The sequence below is a fragment of the Podarcis gaigeae genome (assembly GCF_964106915.1).
Source record: "Podarcis gaigeae genome assembly, chromosome: Z".
Classification (NCBI taxonomy): Eukaryota; Metazoa; Chordata; class Lepidosauria; order Squamata; family Lacertidae; genus Podarcis; species Podarcis gaigeae.
Window position 1 is genome coordinate 22854825 of NC_139691.1, and position 22480 is coordinate 22877304.

General features: G+C 47.5%; 1 protein-coding gene across 5 annotated transcripts in view; it reads left to right on the forward strand.

The window, feature by feature from the left end:
* The first annotated feature begins 16083 nt into the window (after positions 1-16083).
* The window catches only part of LOC310836673 (actin-binding protein WASF3-like), a 78990-nt gene continuing 72593 nt past the window's right edge, over positions 16084-22480 (forward strand). For 2 of the 5 annotated variants that reach the window (XR_014560176.1, XM_083722349.1), the window contains exon 1: positions 16086-16282. The gene's annotated coding sequence lies outside the window, so the exon portion shown is untranslated. Of the gene's footprint in view, positions 16283-22480 lie in introns of all 5 variants that reach the window. The other 3 variants (XR_014560177.1, XM_083722348.1, XR_014560175.1) reach the window with 2 other exon arrangements.

The window sequence follows — 22480 nt, forward strand, 5'->3', positions numbered from 1 at the left end:
TCAGCTTTCAGTAGGAAAAAATTACATTTCCATCTCCGGTTTCTTATTATGCTGTAGCCCTGACACCTAGTGGCACATGGAAGGATTGCTACCACCTTCCTGCGACATGAAGCACATTATTTTTCTCAAAAAAAATCTCAGCACTGTAGTTTGCTTCTCTTGGTGTTACAATTCCCAGCAACTCTCAACAGTGTTGAGAATCCCTTGAAAGACTGGGTTTTGAGTGTGCTTTAAAGGTACAGTGTGTACACAGAAATTTCTGATCATTGCGCGGAGCATTCCACAGATCCCAACCCACAATTCAAAGCCATGGGAATCAATCTCTGCACTGACTGCATAGGTGGGCCAATGTGGTGAAACAAACTAAAGTCATGCAGACCCTGGATGAAATCTCCACTTAGCCATTAAGGGCACTGGATGGCTTTGGGCCAGCCAATCTCCTTCTGCTTGCCTCTCATACTCCACCCTACACCACAAGGTTGTTGTAAAGATAAACTAGGGCATAACCTGGGGAGAAAACAGCAAAGACCTGGTGAGGAGATCACAGCAGAGGTTATATTTTCTGAGAATCCTCCGGAAAAACAATCTCTCAAAGGACCTGTTGATGGCATTTTACCATTGCACTGTGGAGAGCGTATTAACTTATGGTCTGTGTGTGTGGTTTGGGAGCTGCACGGCCAGGGAAAAAACAATGCTATCCAGGGTTGTAAAGACTGCAGAGAGAATAATTGGGTGCACTCTTCCCACCTTAGATCAAATCTATGCTGCCAGGTGCCATAAGAAAGCAGCATAGATAGCGCAGGATAGTACGCACCCCAGAAATGATCTCTTTCAGCTTCTGTCTTCTGGAAGAAGGTATAGGGTTATAAAGGCCAGGACTAGCCGCCTGAGAAACAGTTTCTACGCAAATGCAATTCTGGTTCTAAACGCAGCATAAGGGGTCTCTATAGTATAGTGTATTTTAAAATGGGGTTTCAGAGTTTTTAGAGGTTTTTGAATGTTTTACATAGTTTTTATGTAGTTTTATGTAGTTTTTATGTAGTTTTTATGTAGTTTTATGTAGTTTTTCAATTTCATTGTCCTGCATGGGACAACGACAATAAAGATATCGTATATCATATATACTTCTCAAACCTAGTGCCCTCCAGATGTTTTGAACTAAAATGGCTGCACGGGCCATTGCTGATGGGATCCATAGTCCAAACTGTCTGTGGGGTCACCAGGTTAGGGAAGGCTGAGCCATGTGTGCTACTGTGAGGACCATGGAGAAAAGGTGGACTATAACAAAGACTTTGGGTTCATGGGAGAATTTATTGCTGACAGTTCTCCTGCTGCATGTGAGTGTGCTCTGGCCTAGAGTTTAGAAACTGCTGACTTAAGAAAACACGTCACCTAGAAATGGGGGGGGGGTTGGGGGGAGAAAGAACTCACTCACCCAATCAGAACATCATCTGGCCAGAATCATATTATTTGTTTAACTCATTGTGACACATAAGGAACTGTAGTTGTAACCACTGGTGGAGGAAGAGGAGTGCGGGGGGAGTGCACCGCCCCCGGCAGCATGATTCCAGTGGGGTGCCATTGCAGCTCCCCCCCCACTCGCGCTGGGCACCATACCCCTGCAGGCAGTGTGCCCCACCCCCAGAACGCACGCCCCACCCCTGCGGGCCATGCGCCACGGCCCCAGGACATGTGCCAGCCCCGCCCTCGCCTCCTCTCCACCCCCCTGGTGCCGGAGCATGAAGCTCCGCCACTGGTTGTAACACTTCTGAGGTGAATCTTTTTCTGTGAAGCAACTAATCTTCTTATATAGATTTAAATATTAAAAGTTAAATTATTTATTTTTATATTTTAAATTTTAAAAAATCTAAACATTTAGAAAATCCTAGCATTGCAGTGTACATAGAAAGCTTGTTCACCCAAAGGAACTTCAACCTATATTATTGGAAGCTGAATAAAGAGGTCCAATACTTGTAAACAGGTTCAGTGCAATGGGACTTACTGCCAGGTAAGCGTGCATAGATTTGCAGCCTGGGAGTAAGTAAACCACATGCTTGGTATGCGGCAGATCCCTGGTTCAATCCCTGGCATCTTCGGGTAGGGCTGGCAAGAATCCCTGGAGAGTCACTGCCAGTGAGTGTAGATACTACTCAGCAACAGAAGATACTTTAATGGCACCCAGGGCACACATGTGCATGCCATATTCCATAGGGGGCAGGGCATGGTGCTGGGGGGGGGGAGGAGCCTGCAGCATGCCAGCCGAGCCCTCAGCACCCCCAGTGCTGGAGCAACACCAGTTCCAAGTCACTTTGCAAGGCTGGGATTTGATTAGGGTTCAGGCTGAACAACGGGGGTGGAGATGCTCCTTCAGGTATATTGAGCCGAGGCCTTTTAGGGCTTTAAAAGTTAGTACCAGCACTTTGAATTGTGGCTCGGAAACATACTGGCTGTAGCTTCCGTGTCACCTTCAAAGGTAACACCACAAAGAGCTGGGGTTGGAAGAAGAGATTTGCAGCTGTGTCAGTTTGCTGTAGCAAAAACAAGGAAGATTCCTGTTGCAAGGTGAAGACTAACAAATTTAATACAGTATGCTGTAAGCTAATTGGGAACCACAACCTACTCTCCTCAGATACACGAAGCACGATACCGATTTGGAAAGCATGTACACACATGGTGAGGTGTGGGGCAATGAAATCACCAGAGGGAAATGAAATGCATAAAGAACAGAAGGTGACAATTATCTGAAAGTAAAACAGTTACATTGACCAATTAATGAGGCAGCATAGGTGAGAACACCAACACTGTGGCACTGGTAAGCTCATTAACACATGCCGTGTGATTAAAAAAACCTATAAACTGTTATCTTGATTCAAGCCCCAGGTGACAGACGGATTTGAATTGCCTGAGTAGTTAAGAATGCACTCCAATCTGAAATTTTAATGTTGTAAATTTCTTTTTATGTTGTAAACTGCTACAGGTTACATTGTATGATTTTAGATGAAAGTTTTACTTTCATTCTCTGTCATCCATTGTAAAGGCCTTTAGGTGTATAAAATAAAAATCGGGGGGTGGGTGGGGAATACTCCACTCATAGGAAAAGAAGTTTCTTGGTGTATTTGAGTTCTGCGGTGATTCCTTTTGGTCTTCATGTCCAGGCAGGGAACCTGTGGCCCTCCAAGATGATGAGCCTTGGAATCCAGTAATGTCCCATTCGTATTCCCTGACTCACTCAGACCTGTGGCCAGTGTCTCCAATTGGCCAGCGTGGTGGCCACTATTGACCTTTGGGGACTGGTAAGGCAGAAATCAAGGAGACTCAACAAATCAGCAATTTATTTACTTACTGCCTTTAAATTCAACTTTTTTTCTCTCCAAGGAGCTCGAGGTAGCATAACAGGTTCTCCCCTATTAAGTAGTGGGTAGACAAAGCAGACAACACAGAGATTTCTCCAAATAGTTCTTTATAAGAGAGCTGGAACTGGACTGAACTGAACACAGCTCAGCTGGCCTGCTTTTATAGGCAGCCGGCTGTCAACATTGTAACAACAACAGCCCAGAGTTTCCTGCCTAAAGTAACTGACGTGGACCTGAGTGAAAACTATATATACTATACTCCTGGTGGCCAGGGTGAGAACTTCAATACATAACACCCCTCCCCACCGAGATAAGGCATTAGTTACAATCATAGTGGTTCCATTACATACAGCAATAACCTTATTGATTCAAGTAAGGCACATAAGTATACCGATTCCAATTTTACAAATTCGCAGGCATAACAGTTTCACTATCAACTATATTGTCCATAAGACTCACCATCATGTATTAATTGACCCTATTCACCATACAGTGTTACATGTGCAGTTTGTCCGATGAACATAGTCTTTTAAATAAGCTGGGTGCTTGGAAACCCTGCCAGACTGCCAAGGGCCAGTACCGATTCTGGCTGCAACTGTGGTGTGACCAAATGTGGCATTGAGCCCAAGTTCCCTGGCTCCGCTGCTGTTGAAGGAACCGCCACGAGCATACTCAGCAGACGGTCAGGCACGGCAGTGGTCTGAGTCTCTGGAGAGCTGGGTAGACGCACTGAAATGGCTTGGCTCGGCTCCATGCCCGCAGGTTGTAAGGAAGATGTAAGTGGAACCTCGCCTTCCATTAGTGACCGCTCTGGAGCTGGGACCACAGTTGGGGACATAGTGGTGGTGTCCAAATCCCCAATCCTGTGCCTTAGCTGGTCTATGTGCTGGCGCCAAAAGTGTCCGTCCTTGAGTGCCACCTGGTATGAACAGGGCCCCATGACTCCCACTACCGTGGCCGGCACCCAAGGAATGTCGCCCACAAAGTTCTGGGCAAAAACCTGATTCCCCAGAATAAAGGACCATGGTGTGTTAGTGCAGCCTGGGGGCTCGGCCACACCAAAGTCCGGGTGCAGCTGGTCAAGTGGAGACTTAAGGAGGTGGCCCATAAGCAGTTCGGCTGGGCTCCGCCCTGTGGCTACATGAGGAGTGATGTGCTGCACAAGCAAATATTCAGTGACCCGCTCATGCCAGTCTCTCTGTTCCAGGAGACCAGTGCCTCTTTTGCTGAACCACCATTCTCTCTGCCTGCCCGTTGCTGACCAGGTGAAATGGTGGCATTAGGGCATGGCAGATGCCCAGCCCCAAGAGGTACATTGTTCAAGATGAGGACATCAGGACACCCATGAGTTGCAAACAGGCCCCACAGCACCCGGATGATGGCTTCAGTAGTGGTGGAGGGCATCACGGCCACCTCCAGCCATTTGGAATAGGCGTCCACCACTACCATAAAGGTCTGGCTGTGAAAGCGGCCAGCAAGATCGATGTGCACTCTCGACCAGGGTGCCTTGGGCATCTCCCAGGTGCCGACGGTGCAGGTCTCGACTCTTGGCATGCTTGACAGGAGTCAACCCAAGAAGTGATGGCATCCTCTATGTTAGGACACCAGACGTAACACCAAGCCAACGCCTTCATTTTGACAATCCCTGGGTGGCCGATGTGCAGAGCCTCGAGGCAGAGTCTCTGTTGGCGGAGTCTCTGGGGAATCTCTGTTGGCGGAGTCTCTGGGGAATCACGACTCAGTCTCCCCACAGTAGGCAGCCGAGGTGAGCCGAGAGCTTGTGCTGTCTGGTTGCAAACGGCTGGAACTCTGGTGTGAAAGACCCTTCCGGCCACCCCCTCCACACCCAGTTGAGTACACGGTTGGTGGTGTGGTCCTGGGTAGATGCGGAGGCTACATTGGTGGCTGATACTGGTGCTGCTGGGAGGTCCTCAATTAGGAGGAGTGATGAAGCAGGAGCCGGGTCTTCCACAAGCGCTGGAAGAGGGCAACGACTGAGAGCGTCAGTGTGGCCCATCAATTTTCTAGGGCAATGGACGAGCTGGTAGCTGTAAGCTGCCAGAAAGACAGTCCATTGAAGCATGCGTGGCGAGAGGACCAGTGGAGTTGGTCGATCACTGACGAGAAGGCCCAGGAGTGGCTTGTGGTCAGTGATGAGGTCGAAGGTTCTCCCACAGAGGAACCTCTTTTCTCCGGCCACAAGTGCCAGTGCCTCCTTTTGGCCAGAGACAGCGTCTGGGAGAAGTAGGTGAGCGGTGCTTCCCTACAATCTGGAAACCAGTGACTGAGGACGGCGCCGATGCCAAAGGGCGAGGCATCGCAGGCGAGGACCAGCGGCCTGGCTTCATTGTACTGTACCAGCACACTGTCCGATGAGAGGAGGTAGTTTCCCAATGACCCCAGGACTACGGTACCTTCATGCTGAGGAGGCGGTGTAGAGGTTCGGCTAGCATTGCTTTGTGGGGCAGGAACATGTTGTGGAAGTTCAGCAGTCCCAGGAACGCCTGCAACTCTGCCTTGCTTTTTGGAATTGGGGCCTGCTGAATGGCCCGGAGGCATCGATAAGGTAGTCCAGGAACTCCACCTGAGGAACGGCGATCTGGCACTTTCTTTCTTCACTTTGAGCTTGGCTTCCTGGAACCTGGTCAGCACAGCGCAGATGCGCTCGAACAGCTGCTGATTTGAGTCTGTGGATACCAACACGTCATAAAAATACGGCACCACACCCAGAAGCCCCTGCAGGAGATGCTCCATGAGGCTTTGAAAGATGCCAGGAGCCACGCTCACCCCCAACTGCAGCCAGCGGCACCAGAACACCCCTCAGTAGGTGACAATCGTCTGAGCTTCAGCAGAGGTGTCATCGACAGGCAGTTGTTGATAGGCTTGGGCAAGGTCCAGTTTAACGAAGACCTTGCCATCACCCAGGGAATGCAACAGTTGGTAGACGACGGGAACCGGATAAGCATGCTGCTGAAGCACCTTGTTGATCGTGCACTTATAGTCTGCACATATTCTCACTGACCTGTCCGGCTTCACAGGCATGACAATGGGGGTTTCCCACTTGGCATGGTCAATTGGCTCCAAAATGCCTTGCGCAATCAGCTTGTCAAGTTGTTCGTCCACCTTAGCTTTGAGAGCGAACGGAACCCGGTGTGGCTTTAGCTTGATCAAGGCTAAAGGAGATGGGCACCGTATATGTATGCACCGTATATGTATGTGGTGTGGGTCGAGTTGCCTCTTGGACAGCTTGGGCATGAGTCTTTTGATGGTGCTCCAGGATATGACAGACAAGGCAGACCCGGTGTCAATCTCCATGTCACACGGAGCTCCTTCAATGAGCACGGTGACGTGTAGCTTGTGACGCACAGGTAAGTTGGTTTGGCCAGTCATGAATCCAGACGAGCAGCAGCAGTTGGTGAGGGCAAAACCTGGACTTGTGAGATGGTGAAGGGGGCGGGTTGGACGGAGCAGATCGGCAGACCTTAGCGAGCATTGCTGACAGATGGCGTCTCTGAATTGACACTTGATACGGGAATGATTGCCTCCACACCCAACACATTCTGATTTGTCCTTGTACCTGTTCGAACTTCCCGTGCTCTCACTTCGTCTGGGGCATGTCATCGTCGTCGCTGGGGGACGCCTCGTTACTGCTGGCCTCCTTGTGGTGCGCTGGGATTGGCTTCTTAGCAGGATGCGGGCTGCTGTCCTTGTGAATCTCCTGGGCGGAGAGTTCAGCAGCTTCTGAGACCACAGCTTCCTCCATGGTCTTCTGCAGTGTGAGGTCTGGTTTGGCGAGGAGACACTGTTGCAGACAGTTGTTCCGAACCCCGCAGGCCAGTCGATCCATCAGGGCATTGTCTAAGTCTCGGAACTCATAGTGCAGTGCAGTGCAGTCTGTCAGAGGGCGGCGATGTAGATGTTGATCGATTCCCCCTCTGCCTGGTCCTGGTAGTAGAACGCATGGTGGACAGCAATTTTGAACGGCTTTGGGGCGTAGTGGTTTTTAAGCTTCTCCTGTAGCTCGTCCCATGGCGCTGCTTGGACTGCTAGTGGCACAACCAAAACTGGGGCCGTCTCTAACAACTCGGGCCCACAGAGGCTGAGGAATAGGCCCACTTATGCTCCTCTGACCCTTCCATCAGCTCGTTTGCTTGGAGGTAGCAGGCAAACTGAGCGAGGTACAGTATGAGTCCCATGATTCAGAGGCTGGGGTAAATGGCAGTAGAGGCACAAGTGAAGCCATGGTTCCGATGCCGACGTGGTGGGCGATGGATGGAACACAGTGCTCTAGCCAATACCGTCAGCTCTGAATTGGGTTCTGTTCAGTGATTTTGCTCAGTGTTTCAGCTCAAGGATTCCACTCAGTGAGTGTCCGAATCTGGCTGTGCTCTGATGTCCATCCAATCCCAACTTTGTTGCCAGTATTTAGTAGTGGGTTGACAAAGAAGACGACACAGAGATTTCTCCAAGTAGTTCTTTATAAGTAAGCTGGAACTGAACTGAACTGAACACAGCTCAGCTGGCCTGCTTTTATAGGCAACTGGCTGTCGACATTGTAACAACAGCCCAGGGTTCCCGCCTAAATTAACTGATGTGGACCTGAGTGAAAACTATATACACAATACCCCCCCCCCTTGGTGGCCAGGGTGAGCACTTCAATACATAACATTCCCCATCTCATTTAATCTTTACTCACCTCCTACAAGGTGAGGCTGAGAAGCAATGATTGGTCCAAGGATACCCAGGGAAATTCAAGACCGAGTGAGGATTTATACCCTGGTCTCCCATGTCCTAGTCCCACAGTCTAGCCACAACAGCACAGTGCAGATATCTGAGCAAGGAATAGTAGGAAATGAAATAAACAGAAAGGATTGCAAACTTTTCCAATACGCAGTAACAGCAGCGAGAATACTACTGGCCCAAAAATGGAAACAGGAGCAACTGCCAATGCTTGAAGAATGGAGAACGAAGCTGATGGACTATGCAGAACTGGATAAATTGACAGGGAAGATTAGATATCTACGAGACCACAAGTTTATCGAGGACTGGGAAAAATTTGCAGATTATCTGGAAAGTATATGTGATGAGCGAATAACACTAGTGGGATTTCCAGAAGTTCTGTGAATGTTTAAGGAATATTGTATAAAAGAAAATAAGAGAGAGGGGGTATATAAAATGCAATATTAAAATTGTATGTTGGAAAATTAATAAAAATTATTTTTTTAAAAAAGCAACATGCTATTGGATCACCCCTCCGGTGGTGGTGGCTGAATCCCCCCACCCAACACCGGATTTAGGGCAGTACAGGCAGTTCTCCTGCACAGGATGCCGAGCCAAGGGGGCTAATAATAACAATAACCATCTATATTTATTGGTTGTTATTAACCTATATTTTGTCCTCACTCATATCCCCAAAATCTGTCTCTGCCCCACCTGATATTGCAGGCAAAACAGTGAGTGTCGTGAAGCTGTCCTGGGCAGGAAGTCATCACAGTGTTTTTCTAAGTACGGTATCTCTTTATTCTGGAGGGTTCAGGTCCGTCTCAAAGGCGAGCTCTCAAATATCACAAAACTGTCCCCGTTGCTAAGGTTCCTTTTCTTAAGGGGGGTGATGCATGGGTATTTTCTCATCTCAGCTGCTTCTCTGAGGGTGACCCACTTTACTGCGGTGATCTGAGTGGCGACTGAAGAGTCAAGTAAGGCAGAAAGCGGCACTGAGTGCTTGGTGACAGCATGTTTTGCAATAGCACTTCCTCAGGCCAATAAATAATGTAAAGGTTGGTTCTAGTTTTGGGAATGGAAGGGCCTGCAGTGCAAGGCTGTCCTGGATTAATTTTTCAAGAGCACAGAAAGGGCTTTGGGCTTTTACATGAGGCTTCTGATATTTTTGCAGATGGGGAGATAAGAGCTGGTGAGAAACATGCCTTGTAAACAGATAAATAAATGGATGGATGGATAAATTTCCTCCCCTGCTGCTGAACTTTCATTCTTAAGACTTCTGAGGTATCTGCATGTGTCACACATTCATATGTATTTGTCTGTATGTTTACATCCCACCTTTCCTCCAAGGCACTCAAGGCAGTGTGTGCAGTTTTCTCCTCCAGCTCATTTTATCCTCACAACAACCCTGTGAGGTAGGTTAAGCAGAAAGACTGTCTGCCAGCAGCCCAAAGTCACCAACTCAGGTGAGCTTCAGGGCTGAGTAGGGATTTAAACCTTGGTCTGCCAAGTCCTAGTGCAGGGGTCAGCAACCTTTTTCAGCTGTGGGCCGGTCCACTATCCCTCAGACCATGTGGTGGGTCAGACTATATTTTGAAAAAAAATAAAAATGAACGAACTATTCCCCACAAATAACCCAGAGATGCATTTTAAATAAAGCACACATTCTACTCATGTAAAAACACGCTGATTCCCGGACCACCTGCGGGCTGGATTTAGAAGGCGATTGGGCTGCAACTGGCCCCTGGGCCTTAGGTTGCCTACCCCTGTCCTAGTCCAACACTCTAATCAGTACACTACACTGTTTCCCTGTACTGCTCTGATTACCTGACTCTTGATTCTCAGTCAACTGTGTGAACTGTCCCACGGAAAAAAAATATCCTTTTCAGGCCTGGGGAACCTGTAGTCTTCCATATGTTGTCAATCCCTATCTCCCATTAGCCTCAGTCAGCAGGCAAAATGGTTGGGAATTATTATTTTTTGGTACAGCCATGTTAGTTTATTCTGGCTTTAGTAATATTTTGAAATGGTTCAAATGCAATGAAATGTCTGTTTCTGATGTGCCGTTAAAACTGTGCATTGGTTCATTTGTGTACAATTTTGTAATCTACATTGGGAAGCATTTTGTTTTTAAAGTAGTATATAAGTATTTTGAAGAAAATAAAATAATCTGGCAACTTCTGGAGAGCTGCGGGTTCCCCAGTCCTTAACAAGGGAAACTGACGGGGCACATATTGAGATCACCACCCAACAATTAAAATCACTTGATGATAGGGCTCCACATTACAGGACTCTCTTCCAAGGGATGTGCTCTTGGTCCCTGCAGCTGCATGACTTGAAAAGGCTTTGGAAGCCTAGCTGTGCTGAATAGCTTTTACTTGATGTGTTTTATTGATCCTGTTGCTATTGATATGGCTCTGGAATTTGGGTCTTCTATTTTTTTTTACTGACTGAATTATATATTAATAGATTTTCGTTTTGTATTTTAATGCTTGATCATAAGAGTGCACTGTGTTTTTATATTTGTGTTTTGTTTGCTGCCTTGGGCACAATTTGTCCAGAAATGCAGCCTGCAAGTATTTAAATCAGGGATGGGGAACTTCAGGCTGGTTTTGCTTTGGTGTAATGTCTCTCATATGGCCTCTTGCTTACCTGGGTACAGGATACAGAGGTATATGCGAGTTCATGTAGAAACTAGCTTACTATACAAAGGCAAAATATTCATTAATTTCTCTGCCCATTTTTGCTTCTGGTCCTGCACACTGTTGGGATGTAGCCCCCAGAAGGGAACACGGCTCTCAGGCGGGGGAAAAGTTCCCCATCCCTTATTTATATTAACAAGGGAACAAAATATATTGCACTACACCACAACCATCTGGGGGCCACTGCCTCCCTTGGTTCCATAAATTCATCCCCAGAGCCCCCTGCCCTGCCCTATATAAAGCATTATTCAAAATACAGCAGTTTCCATGACCCACTAAGGAAGAGAATGACACAAAAAAATTCAAAATAGTAACAATTAATTGCACACTTATTCAAAATCCTATCAAAACTATTTAATTAATTCAACAAAACTGATGGACTTTTCGAAGTCTGATAATTATTTATACTTCCAGCATGCCCTGCTCCCCTTTGCCTCTTTGCACCCTTTGCTACGTGAGGCCACTCCCACAGAATGTTGGGGGAAGTGTCCACTTTGGGAAGCAATGAACTAGATCTTTTTCTGCCTGCTCTGTAACCTGCCCAGGGGAGGCGGTCCATTAGGAGTTAAGGGCCATTGCTCCTCCAACCTCAGTCTGCTTCCAGGTAGCCCCCACCTGCAGTTCTTACAGGCAGTCTGGAGTGTGGGTGTGTAGGTGTGTAGAACTCATCAGAGAGGAGGATGGGGGCAAAACAAGACTTTGTTGGCCCCACCTGTTATTGGCTTTGGCCCCACCTACTCTTGGGCTCCCACCTTTCCCCTTACCTGTTCCAGTGGACTCCAACCACCACTGAAACTGACTGGCTGCTGTCTTGGATGGGCCGTGCTGCCTGACTTGATGTTCACCGGGTCCTGACAGCCACACAGTTTGGGAATTTGCACCCACCTGTTTGACCCCTTTGGAGCATTAGCCCTCTTAACTGTCTGTTTGGCAGGAGGGAGCCTCGCTTGCTCCAGATAAGGAAAAAGTGGATTGATGAATGAAAACATCCCCATCTGTTCTAGGAATTTATAGCAGGTGTAAGCCAACACATTTGTCGCTTCTTCCCCTGCCCCGCTGATAATGATGAATATTTTCTTCTCTTCAAACATACAAATGTTCTCAATGTTAAAAATAAAGGAAATGGGAAGATGAAAGTGAGGTTTCTGGGGAGTGTGTGGGATGGCAAAGATGGCTGGTTTTTACCTAAAAGGTTCTCAAGTTGTAGGACTGGAGCAAACACCAGCTCCATCAGGTTGCCCTGTCAGCTTCCAACTACAGGTGCCTTTCCATCAGAAGACTCCCCACTCTCTCTGCCAAAAGAACATAAGAAGAGCCTGCTGGATCAGGCCAGTGACCCATCTAATTCAGCATCCTGTTCTCTCCGTGGCCAACCAGAAGCCTGTGGGAAATCTGCAAGCAGGAGCCAATAGAAAGAGCACCCTGCGGTTTCCAGCAACAGGTATTCAGAAACATTGCTTCCTCCAGCCACGGAGGCAGAGCACAACCATCATGGCTAAGGCCAGCAATGTTTGGTTCCATCTCTTCTTGAAATCTCTACATTCCACCTAGTATTTTACAACTATGGGCCATATCTAATGCTGCTGTTGCACAAACAGAAAAGACTTCTACTTCCACAACAGGACTTGACCTTCCTCTCCTCTATGCAGTTCCCACCCCATGAACCCTCAAAATCTGCTCCAAAGGGTTGTGGGACCCTTCAGAACAGAGTTTAGCGGCACATGGGAACTGCAGGGGGATGGAGAGGAATAAATGGAAGGTTACGTTAAAAACACATTTAAAGCACATTATTCCCCCCTGCAAAAAAAAAAAAAAGTCTTGGGACCTGGAGGGTGCTGGGAATTGTAGCTGTTTGGGGTGTAAGCAACAGTTTGCAGGATTCTTTGAGATATGCATGCAGCCAAAGTGCATGCAGCCAAAGTCCACTCAGACAGCAATGGATGCAAATCTCTGTAGATTAAAAAAAAAATGCACAGAGGTTTTGTCACCCCTCCTTTAAATAAAAAAGCAAATAAATAATAGATAAACCTCACACTGAGCTGCCAGTCAGGAGTGAGAGAGACATTGCAAATATTTTTATTATTTCTTCTCTGCAAAATTTTATATACCACTTGATTGTAAGAAGAAGAAGAAAACACCTCAAAGCAGTTTGCAAAAAAGAACAAAGAAATAAAATTAACCCTAAAACAGCTTTTAAAAAAGCAGCTATTTGAAACATTCCAAAAGTAATTAAACTAACAAACTAAAAGCACATGTTAAAACACATTACAACATTCTACATATCTGGGTAGGCTTGCCTAAACAAAAATGCTTTAGTACAGTGGTACCTCGGGTTACAGATGCTTCAGGTTACAGACGCCACTAACCCAGAAATAGTACCTCGGCTTAAGAACTTTGCTTCAGGGTGAGAACAGAAATCGTGTGGCAGCGGCATGGCAGCAGCAGGAGGCCCCATTAGCTAAGGTGGTGCTTCAGGTTAAGAACAGTTTCAGGTTAAGAACGAATTAAGTTCTTAACCCGAGGTACCAATGTATGTGCCAAAAAGAGTACAGTGAAGGTGCCTGCCTGATATAAATAGGCAGGGAGTTCCAATGTGTGGGAGCTACCATGCTAGAAGATTGATTGTTTACAAATAGTTGCTAATAGCAGGGGTCAGCAACCTTTTTCAGCCATGGGCCGGTCCACCATCCCTCAGACCATGTGTTGAGCCAGACTATATTTTTTGGGGGGAAATGAACAAATTCCTATGCCCCAGAAATAACCCAGAGATGCATTTTAAATAAAAGCACACATTCTACTCATGTAAAAACACCAGGCAGGCCCCACAAATAACCCAGAGATGCATTTTAAATAAAAGGACACATTCTACTCATGTGAAAACACGCTGATTCCCAGACTGTCTGTGGGCCGGATTGAGAAGGCAATTGGGCCTTAGATTGCCTACTCCTGGCCTAGAGGGACCAAACATCTGACTTGGTGCAAGGCAGCTTCCTATGAGGTTTGTAAAATTTATGTGCATTGTGGAGAAAGTGGATAGACAGAAAGCCCTCATCTCACCCATAACACCAGAACAGCTTTTTCCAACCTGGTAAAAAGGTAAAGGTACCCCTGCCCGTACGGGCCAGTCTTGACAGACTCTGGGGTTGTGCGCCCATCTCACTCAAGAGGCCAGGGGCCAGCGCTGTCCGGAGACACTTCCGGGTCACGTGGCCAGCGTGACATCGCTGCTCTGGCGAGCCAGAGCTGCACACGGAAACGCCGTTTACCTTCCCGCTAGAAAGCGGTCCCTATTTATCTACTTGCACCCGGAGGTGCTTTCGAACTGCTAGGTTGGCAGGCGCTGGGACCGAGCAGCGGGAGCGCACCCCGCCGCAGGGATTCGAACCGCCGACCTTTCGATCGGCAAGTCCTAGGCGCTGAGGCTTTAACCCACAGCGCCACCTGCGTCCCCCTCCCCATATATTTTGGATTATGACTCCCATCAGTCGAGCAGGCTGGCATAAGGCTACGTTATTGTTTATTCATTAAATTTACACCCTGCCCTTCTTAGAAACAATTCCAATGCAGATGCAAACTGGGAAAGATCTCTGCTTTAAAAGCCTTGTTAAAAGAGGAAGTTCTTCAGCTGGTGCTGAAAAGACAGTGGAGATGGCATCTGTCTAAAATTTAAGGGTAGAGATTCCAAAGAGTAGATGCCACCACATGGAAACGCCTGGTTTCAATGTTATGCAGAAAGGACCTCCTATTAAGATGACATCTCTGCAAGAGGGCCTCTTTAACCCATTAGTACCTCAATGTTTTCAGGCCATCTCCCCCTTGGTTCCATAAACTCATCCCCAATGCCCCCTACCCTACCCTATAAAAAGCATTATTCAGAAGAGCAGTTTGGACCATCTACTAAGGAAGATAATAATACAATAACATTCAAAGCAGTTACAGTCTAGTTGCACATTTATTAAATATCCAATTTAAACTGTTTAATTTAATTCAACAAGATTGATGAACCTGATCCAGTGATAGCAACTTTTTGAAGTCTGATAGTTATTTACACGTCCTGCCACTCCCTTGCCTTTTAGCAATAGTGGTTTGTACAATCTGCTAAGGAAAATAACAACACAATAAAATTCAAAACAGTAACAATTAATTGCACATCTGTTCAAAGTCCAATTAAAACTATTTATGATTAACTTGATCCAGTTGATTCTGAGCCGGACAAGCGTATTGGCAAGGCAATTCCAGCAATGGCTTGCCTTTCCAAAAGGGTATGGGAGAATGTGATGCTAATGACCAAAACCAAGATGAAGTCTTGCATGTTGAGCACACTGCTTTATGGAAGTGAGTCATGGGCAACTTACACCTGCCAGGAGCAATGCCTCAGCATCTTCCACATGCACTGTGTTATGAAGATTTTGGGCATCACATCTCAAGACAGAGTCTCAAACAAGGATGTGCTCTCCCAAGCCCACATTCCCAGAATGTTCTCACAGCAACGTCTACACTGGCTTGATCATGTCCACAGAAATGAGATGGCAGGATCCCCAAGGAAATGCTCTATGGGGAACTGGCTTCAGACCCCAGGCCCATTGGCAGACCAATTCTACATTACAAAGATGTCTGCAAATGTGGCATGAAGGTTGGCAACATCAACCCTACTGTGTGGGAATCCCTTGCAGACGACCGCAGTGCCTGGAGACAGACAGGTCATGCATCTACAGCAGTGATCAGAGGGGGAATGACTGATGGGAGGAGTGCTGAGAGAATAAATACCATGGTGCATCTACAGCAGCACAACTGGATGCCTTCATCTACCCCAGCTGCAACAAAACATGTCTCTTCTGCACCAGCCTCTAGTCACAGCAGGAACCATAGAAGCCAACTCCTAGGGGGTGAGCATTGCCATTCAAATGCTGTGTGTGTGTCTCATGTGGCTGATTACACACCCCTTGCCTTTCAGTGCCACACCTGGGTAATTCCATCCCAAAGGGCAGTACCACCCACTTTGGGAATACAGTAACTGATCTAGCTAGTATTCCCAGCACCGATTGGCAGCTTCTTTCCAGGATTTCATTCCCCGCCATATCTGGGCAGGTGGGGACTGAGCCTGGCGCTTTCTGCGTGCAAAGCAAATGCTCTGCCAACTCCAGCATTGATGACAGCCTCCCCACGGATGGATGCGATGGGTATTGGGGGGAGGGGTTGTCTTCTTCTCCCCACAGCTAGAGAAGCTGCTGCTGGTTGTGGTGGTGGTGATGGAGGCGCATGCGCTGTGCTCGTACTGCGGAGCCCAAAGCTCGCAGGGAAGCGCTCGCGCACCGAGCCTCCGCCGCGCGTGCGCTCTCCTGCACGCACCGAGAGAGGCAGTAGGAGCTGCTGCGATAGTCAGAGCAGAAGCTGCGGGTGCATCCTCGGTTCTGCAGCCTTCTCAAGTAGCATGGCAGGCGGAGACAGGAGCTGCAGCGGCAGCTGCAGGCGCTGAGCCCATCACCGTCGCTTCCAGCATCCCAGCAGGTGACAATGTGGAAATGCGATTTCTTGCTTTGCATTTTTGAAAAGAATTCTCCCCCCCCCCATTTTTTCCCCTCCTCCCTCCGTTTCGCTGCAGGGTGATGCAAAATGTGAAGGGCTCTGACTTTGCATGGCGATGCGCTGGAAGGGCGGGTTGGCCGGCTGATGCTATCCTTTTTGGCTCCCTCCCCACCCCCGGATCTAGGGCTTGGCAGGCGAGGAGGGAGACAGCGAGAGTGAGAGCGCCTTTGGGCACCCTGGATTTGTGGGCTAGCAAAAAGTACTCCCCCCCCCCGCTCACTCTTTTTTCCGGGAAAGAGGAGGGGAGGGGGCGCATGGTGGTGGGGAGGCTGGAGGGGGCTCCATTGCATTGCGCGAGGGAAGTGGCAGGGCAAGGCGAGTGGGTGGCTGGCTGGCTGCTGCCTGCTGCCTGCTGCCGCGCTTGGCACATTCCCGGTTGCTAGAATGTGGGCAGGAGGGCATGCGTGCCATTATTAGCAGAGAAGGGGGGCGGGCAGGGAGAGCGCGAGAGAGCGGGGCGTGGGGGAGAGAGGGAAGGATTCCGCTGTCAGCCTTAACTAGAGAGAGGTGGGGTGGGGGTAGGTGTTCCAAAGTGGAGAGCGAAGGATATGGGGGCGGGGCGGGACCCTTACATCTAGGGATCCATAAAGACAGGGTAGCTCAGGGAGCTCTCTGGAGAAGGACATCGTTTTTTGCACATCATTCTGTGGCATATATTGGGTGGGTACTTTGGAAAACCACCGATGTTGGCTTACTGCATTCCCTTTCGGGCAATTTCCACAACAGAAGGGCACGTGAGGGTGTTGGGAGGGAGGCCTCGAAGACTAGAAACTGGTTTGTATGGGAGCCCACGAGGGCCCCGCTTGCAGGACATGAGAAAGTACCTAGAAGCATGTGCAGAGTGCTTTGCCTCACTGCAGCTGCGTAACCAAGGTCAGCATTCCATGCATCTCTTGGATGAGCAAATGGAATTTCCAGGTCAGAGATTACGGCTTCTTGACCGCCTTGAGTCCTGGCATCTCAGGTTTTAGAAGCCGATTAGCCAGTGGCTGTGAGCTTGCCATACAGCTGGGCTTGAGCACTCGGGGGCATTCTTGTGACTGCAGTTCTGTGACTTGGATTTGCTTCTTGCTGGCTGTCAGATGCTGTGGTTTGTGTGGGTATGCCATTGGGTGAGAAAGTATAATAATAATAATAATAATAATAATAATAATAATAATAATAATAATAATGGCTGATAACATTAAGGTTCATAATAAGAAGGAATGAGAATATTAGACACATAATTCTGTGGATTTGCCTGGGAATTCTCCAACTGATTTAGCAATTTGAAAGCAACTGACTTCAAATTCCAGTACCTGGACTGGATGTCTTCACTCCTATAAATTATTGCTCCTTCCTACCCTGGCATCCTCTGTTCCTTGGTGATTTAAATATATTGTATACTGTATCTTGAGAAGCTGGGAAGACTTAGCTTGGGCAGCCCATTGGAGAGGTTAGCACATGAACACAGTCTCCTAGTCAGCTTGAGGCCTGTCTCAGGTGTCAATGTATACTGAGGCTGTTGCCCATCTCTGCACCTGCAAGCCAGCAGTGGAGTAACATGGGTTGCTAGCACCAGGGGTGGGCAAGCCGCTGACAATGACGCAGTTCCCCCCCAACAGAGTGGGGCCGCATTGCATAGCCTGCCCATGCAGGGGGGAGCCCGGCTAGCCAATACAGCCCTTGGCAGGTGAATCCTCCCTCTGACGCTCGTGGAGAAGACTGCTGGGCTGGGGTGGCCCCTTGTCTACATCCCTCTATTCACACCCACTCACCGTGGGCCTGAGCTGCTCTTCCACCTTCACCAAGGCAGGATGGGGATCCCTGTGGAAGCTGGCACCTGTGTGGGAGCACCTGGTTGTGTCCCCTCAGAATTGTGCACCCAGGGCCATGCCCCCCGCTGGATCCCCCTATGATACACCACTGCAGGCCATCATGGGCTAGTTTGCTGCTCCAGGTGAAAATTAGTTTTGCTTCCCCTTCCCCAGTCTTTTACATTTTCTTGAATTTTTTGTACTTGTACAGTAGTTGTGATAGTATGCATTAACATACAGTGAGCAAAAGTGATATGATAAAAACTTTTAATGGAAGACACAAGTTCTCCCTTATTTTGTTGGCTTTGGGAGAAAGCAATTCTCCCCCGCCCTTGCACCTGACTTAAACTTGACATGCGGGATCCATGACCAGATATCACAATATTTTTGTCTGTATTTTAAGGCTGTCACAGGGAGCTCTAGATTTGACTGAGGTGGTGCAGCTGGGAAAAGCATAAGAAGAGCTTGCTGGATCAGACCAATGGCCCATCTATTCCAGCATCCTGTTCTCATGGCGGCCAACCAGATGCCTGTGGGAAACCCACAAGCAGGACTTGGGTACAAGAGCCCTCTCTTCTCCTGTGGTTTGTAGCAACTGGTATTCAGAAGCATTATTGCCTCCAACTGTGGAGACAGAGCATAGTCATCAAGTCTAATAGCCACTAATAGCCTTATCCTTCATGAATTTTTCTAATCCTCTTTTAAAGCCATTGGGGTTAGTGGTCATCACTGCCTCCTGTGGAAAACAGGATACTGTTTCTCCCGCCTTTTTCTTCTTTTTTTCAATTTAAGCCCTAATCTGTGCTATATATTTAAAACAGTACTGTACCACTTTAAATAATTATTCCTTTCCCCAAAGAAGCATGGGAAGTGTAGTTTGTTTATGGTACTGTGAGTTGTTGTTTGTTGCTGTTGTTGTTTAGTTGTTTAGTCGTGCCCGACTCTTCGTGACCTCATGGACCAGAGCACGCCAGGCACTTCTGTCTTCCACCGCCTCCCGCAGTTTGGTCAAACTCATGCTGGTAATTTCCAGAACGCCATCCAACCATCTCGTCCTCTGTCATCCCCTTCTCCTTGTGCCCTCCATCTTTCTCAACATCAGGGTCTTTTCCAAGGAGTCTTCTCTTCTCATGAGGTGACCAAAGTATTGGAGCCTCAGCTTCACGATCTGTCCTTCCAGTGAGCACTCAGGGCTGATTTCCTTCAGAATGGAGAGGTTTGATCTTCTTGCAGTCCATGGGACTCTCAAGAGTCTCCTCCAGTACAATAATTCAAAAGCATCAATTCTTCAGCGATCAGCCTTCTTTATGGTCCAGCTCTCACTTCCATACATCACTACTGGGAGTTGTTAGGAGATCCCTATTCCCCACACAGAGCTATGATTCCAAGTTTTCATAGGCAGAGGTGCCACCTTCTCCAGATAACTGAGAGGGCACACTGTGACGTTCTGACGTTAGAATGTCACACGATGACATTGCATGATGTCAAGACATTGCACGTGGAGCACTCTGAACATTGAGGGGGCCTAGCCTCCTCAAAAAAAAAAAAAAAAAGGTGGGGGTGGGTTTCCAAAGTGCCGTGGCCCCTAGGAGCCTGCACCCTTGTCCATGGGAAACAGGACTGACTGTTAAACTACTTTGGGAATCATACCTCAGTGAGGGTAATAGAGACCTTCTCACAGATTCTTTGGTGTAAGAGAGCTTTAAATGTATAGCAGTTAATCCTATAGGGGGAAATGCCCCTGTATTTTTTCCCTTTGAGGGTCTAACTGCATTTTGAAAAGCCACAAAATAGGTTTTTATTTTTTTTAAGACTGGGCTTTTTATTTTTTATTAAATTGCAGGGTGGGATGGTGGTGGAAGCTGAAGGGTGGGTACTTAGACCCTGAATATGGGCTTGTAGAAATTGGTGAGTACCTCTTTCCACCACCTCGTGCTCTAATTCAGAGACCCTAACCTCCTGTTTGCAGTGTAACTCCCATACATACAGAAGTGAGCCCCAGTTAAGTCCAACAGAACTTACTCCCAGGTATATAGGATTGCAACCTCAAAGTATAAGCAAAGATGCAGTAAGCACCAGGCAAGGATCTTCCATGTGACTGTCACATGTAGTTTGCGAAACTGTGGTTTTGTCCTCACAAAGGGTCTGCGGCAGGACAGGAACAGTGCCCTCCTCCCTGCTTCAGTGTTCTCCCATTGAAGATCATTCTCCCTAATCAATACAAATGAATGGTTACTCCTTCTCTATTCACCTGTATGGAAAGAGACGAAGATACTATTTTCAGGTAAACCACACAACTGATGGAAAGGTAAAGCAGTGTATCAACTCTTACTGTGCCAAAATTTTGAGAAACCCAGATTTTAAAAAAGTTTTCTTCATCTGTGAAAGGGGATTCAATTTCTCTGCCTCTTTTTCAAGGTGCTTTATAGTTTCTTTATGCTTTTAAAGGGTGCAAGATGGAGTTTATCACTGTGAGGTAGCTATGGCGGGTGGGCAGTGTGTATGTCTTCCTGTCACACATTTCTCCAGCTCTTTGCAGCCTCTCTAGCTGCTGTGCTTCCTGATCTCCAAAAACCCCATAGGATAAATTAGCTCATGAGTTGGAGCTGGGCATATTTATCCTGGAGAAGAAAAGACTGAGAGGAGATATGATAGCCATCTTCACATATCTGAAGGGCTGCCATATAGAAGATGGAATAAACTTGTTCTCTGCTGGTCCAGAGGGATGGACCCAAAACCAATGGATTCAAAAGACAAGAAAGGAGATTCCAAATACAGTGGTACCTTGGTTTACAAACTTAATCCTTCCCAGAAGTCCATTCTTAAACCAAAGCGTTCTTAAACCAAGGTGTGCTTTCCCATAGCAGCAGGGGACTCAATTTACACTCAACAGGAAGTGGAATGTGTTCTGCTTCCAAGGCAAAGTTCACAAACCAAAACACCTACTTCTGGTTTTGCAGCATTCTTAATCCTAGTTGTTCATAAACTAAGCTGTTCTTAAACCAAGGTACCACTGTAAACACTAGGAAGAACTTTCCAATGGTCAACAGTAGAATGGGCTGCCTCAGAATGTGGTGGACATTCTTCATTGGATTTTTTTAAACAAAGGTTGGATGGCCATCTGTCAGGGATTATTTAGCAGGGATTGGACTAAATTCACCTTGGGGACCCTTCCAAGTCTACAATTCTGTGAATCTGTGTCTTCCCTTATTTTAATGGAAGTGTAGGAAGACTGTGTTTTTTATGTGTGATTACTGAGCACCTGAATTCAGTGTACTCATTCTTCCTTTTATCTTTTAGAAAAGATCTCGTTGCACTGATTCCTGTAACAATTCCACTTTTTGAAAAATGTATGTAGCATTGTTAGGTGTACTCAACGGAGACAACCAAGGATTGTTGAATAAACATGTAATTGGTCACTTATTAAGGACAGCAAGAACAATGATGGCCAGAAACTAGAAAGAAGCAAATATTTTTAATCGTACAAACATGGTATAACATGATTTGGGAGATAGCACTTTATCAAAATCTGACACAATTTTTTCCCATGCCTAGCGGGCAAAAAGAGATAAAGACTTTTGTGGTGGGCTGGTAGCCATTCATAGAGCACATGAACAAAGTCCCTACAGGACAGACTGTACCTGTTGCATTCTGTAATAGATGGTCTTGACACCAGCAACTTTTGGACTCTCCACTTCAATGCTTACAATAAGGTAAAGGTAAAGGTACCCCTGCCCGTACGGGCCAGTCTTGCCAGACTCTGGGGTTGTGCGCCCATCTCACTCAAGAGGCCAGGGGCCAGCGCTGTCCGAAGACACTTCCGGGTCACGTGGCCAGCGTGACATCGCTGCTCTGGCAAGCCAGAGCTGCACACGGAAACGCCGTTTACCTTCCCACTAGAAAGCGGTCCCTATTTATCTACTTGCACCTGAGGGTGCTTTCGAACTGCTAGGTTGGCAGGCGCTGGGACTGAGCAACGGGAGCGCACCCCGCCGCGGGGATTCGAACCGCCGACCTTTCGATCGGCAAGCCCTAGGCACTGAGGCTTTTACCCACAGCACCACCCACGTCCCCCACAATGCTTACAATAACTTTACTACTATTCTTTAGAGCTTCAGGTTTGTAATGAGGAAGAGGAGTGGGATGCTTAGTTTGTCCTTTTTCTCTTTTAAACAAAAAACCCCAATGAATTGTTGTCAGGAGCAGGGTAGGCAGCATCCCGAATGCCTGCACTTAAAGAAAAGCCTTTTTGAGGATGTCACAGGGCTGTCAGGAAACCTGGGCACTCAGAAAGGCTGCAGGGTGCAGATCACTGGCTGGATGA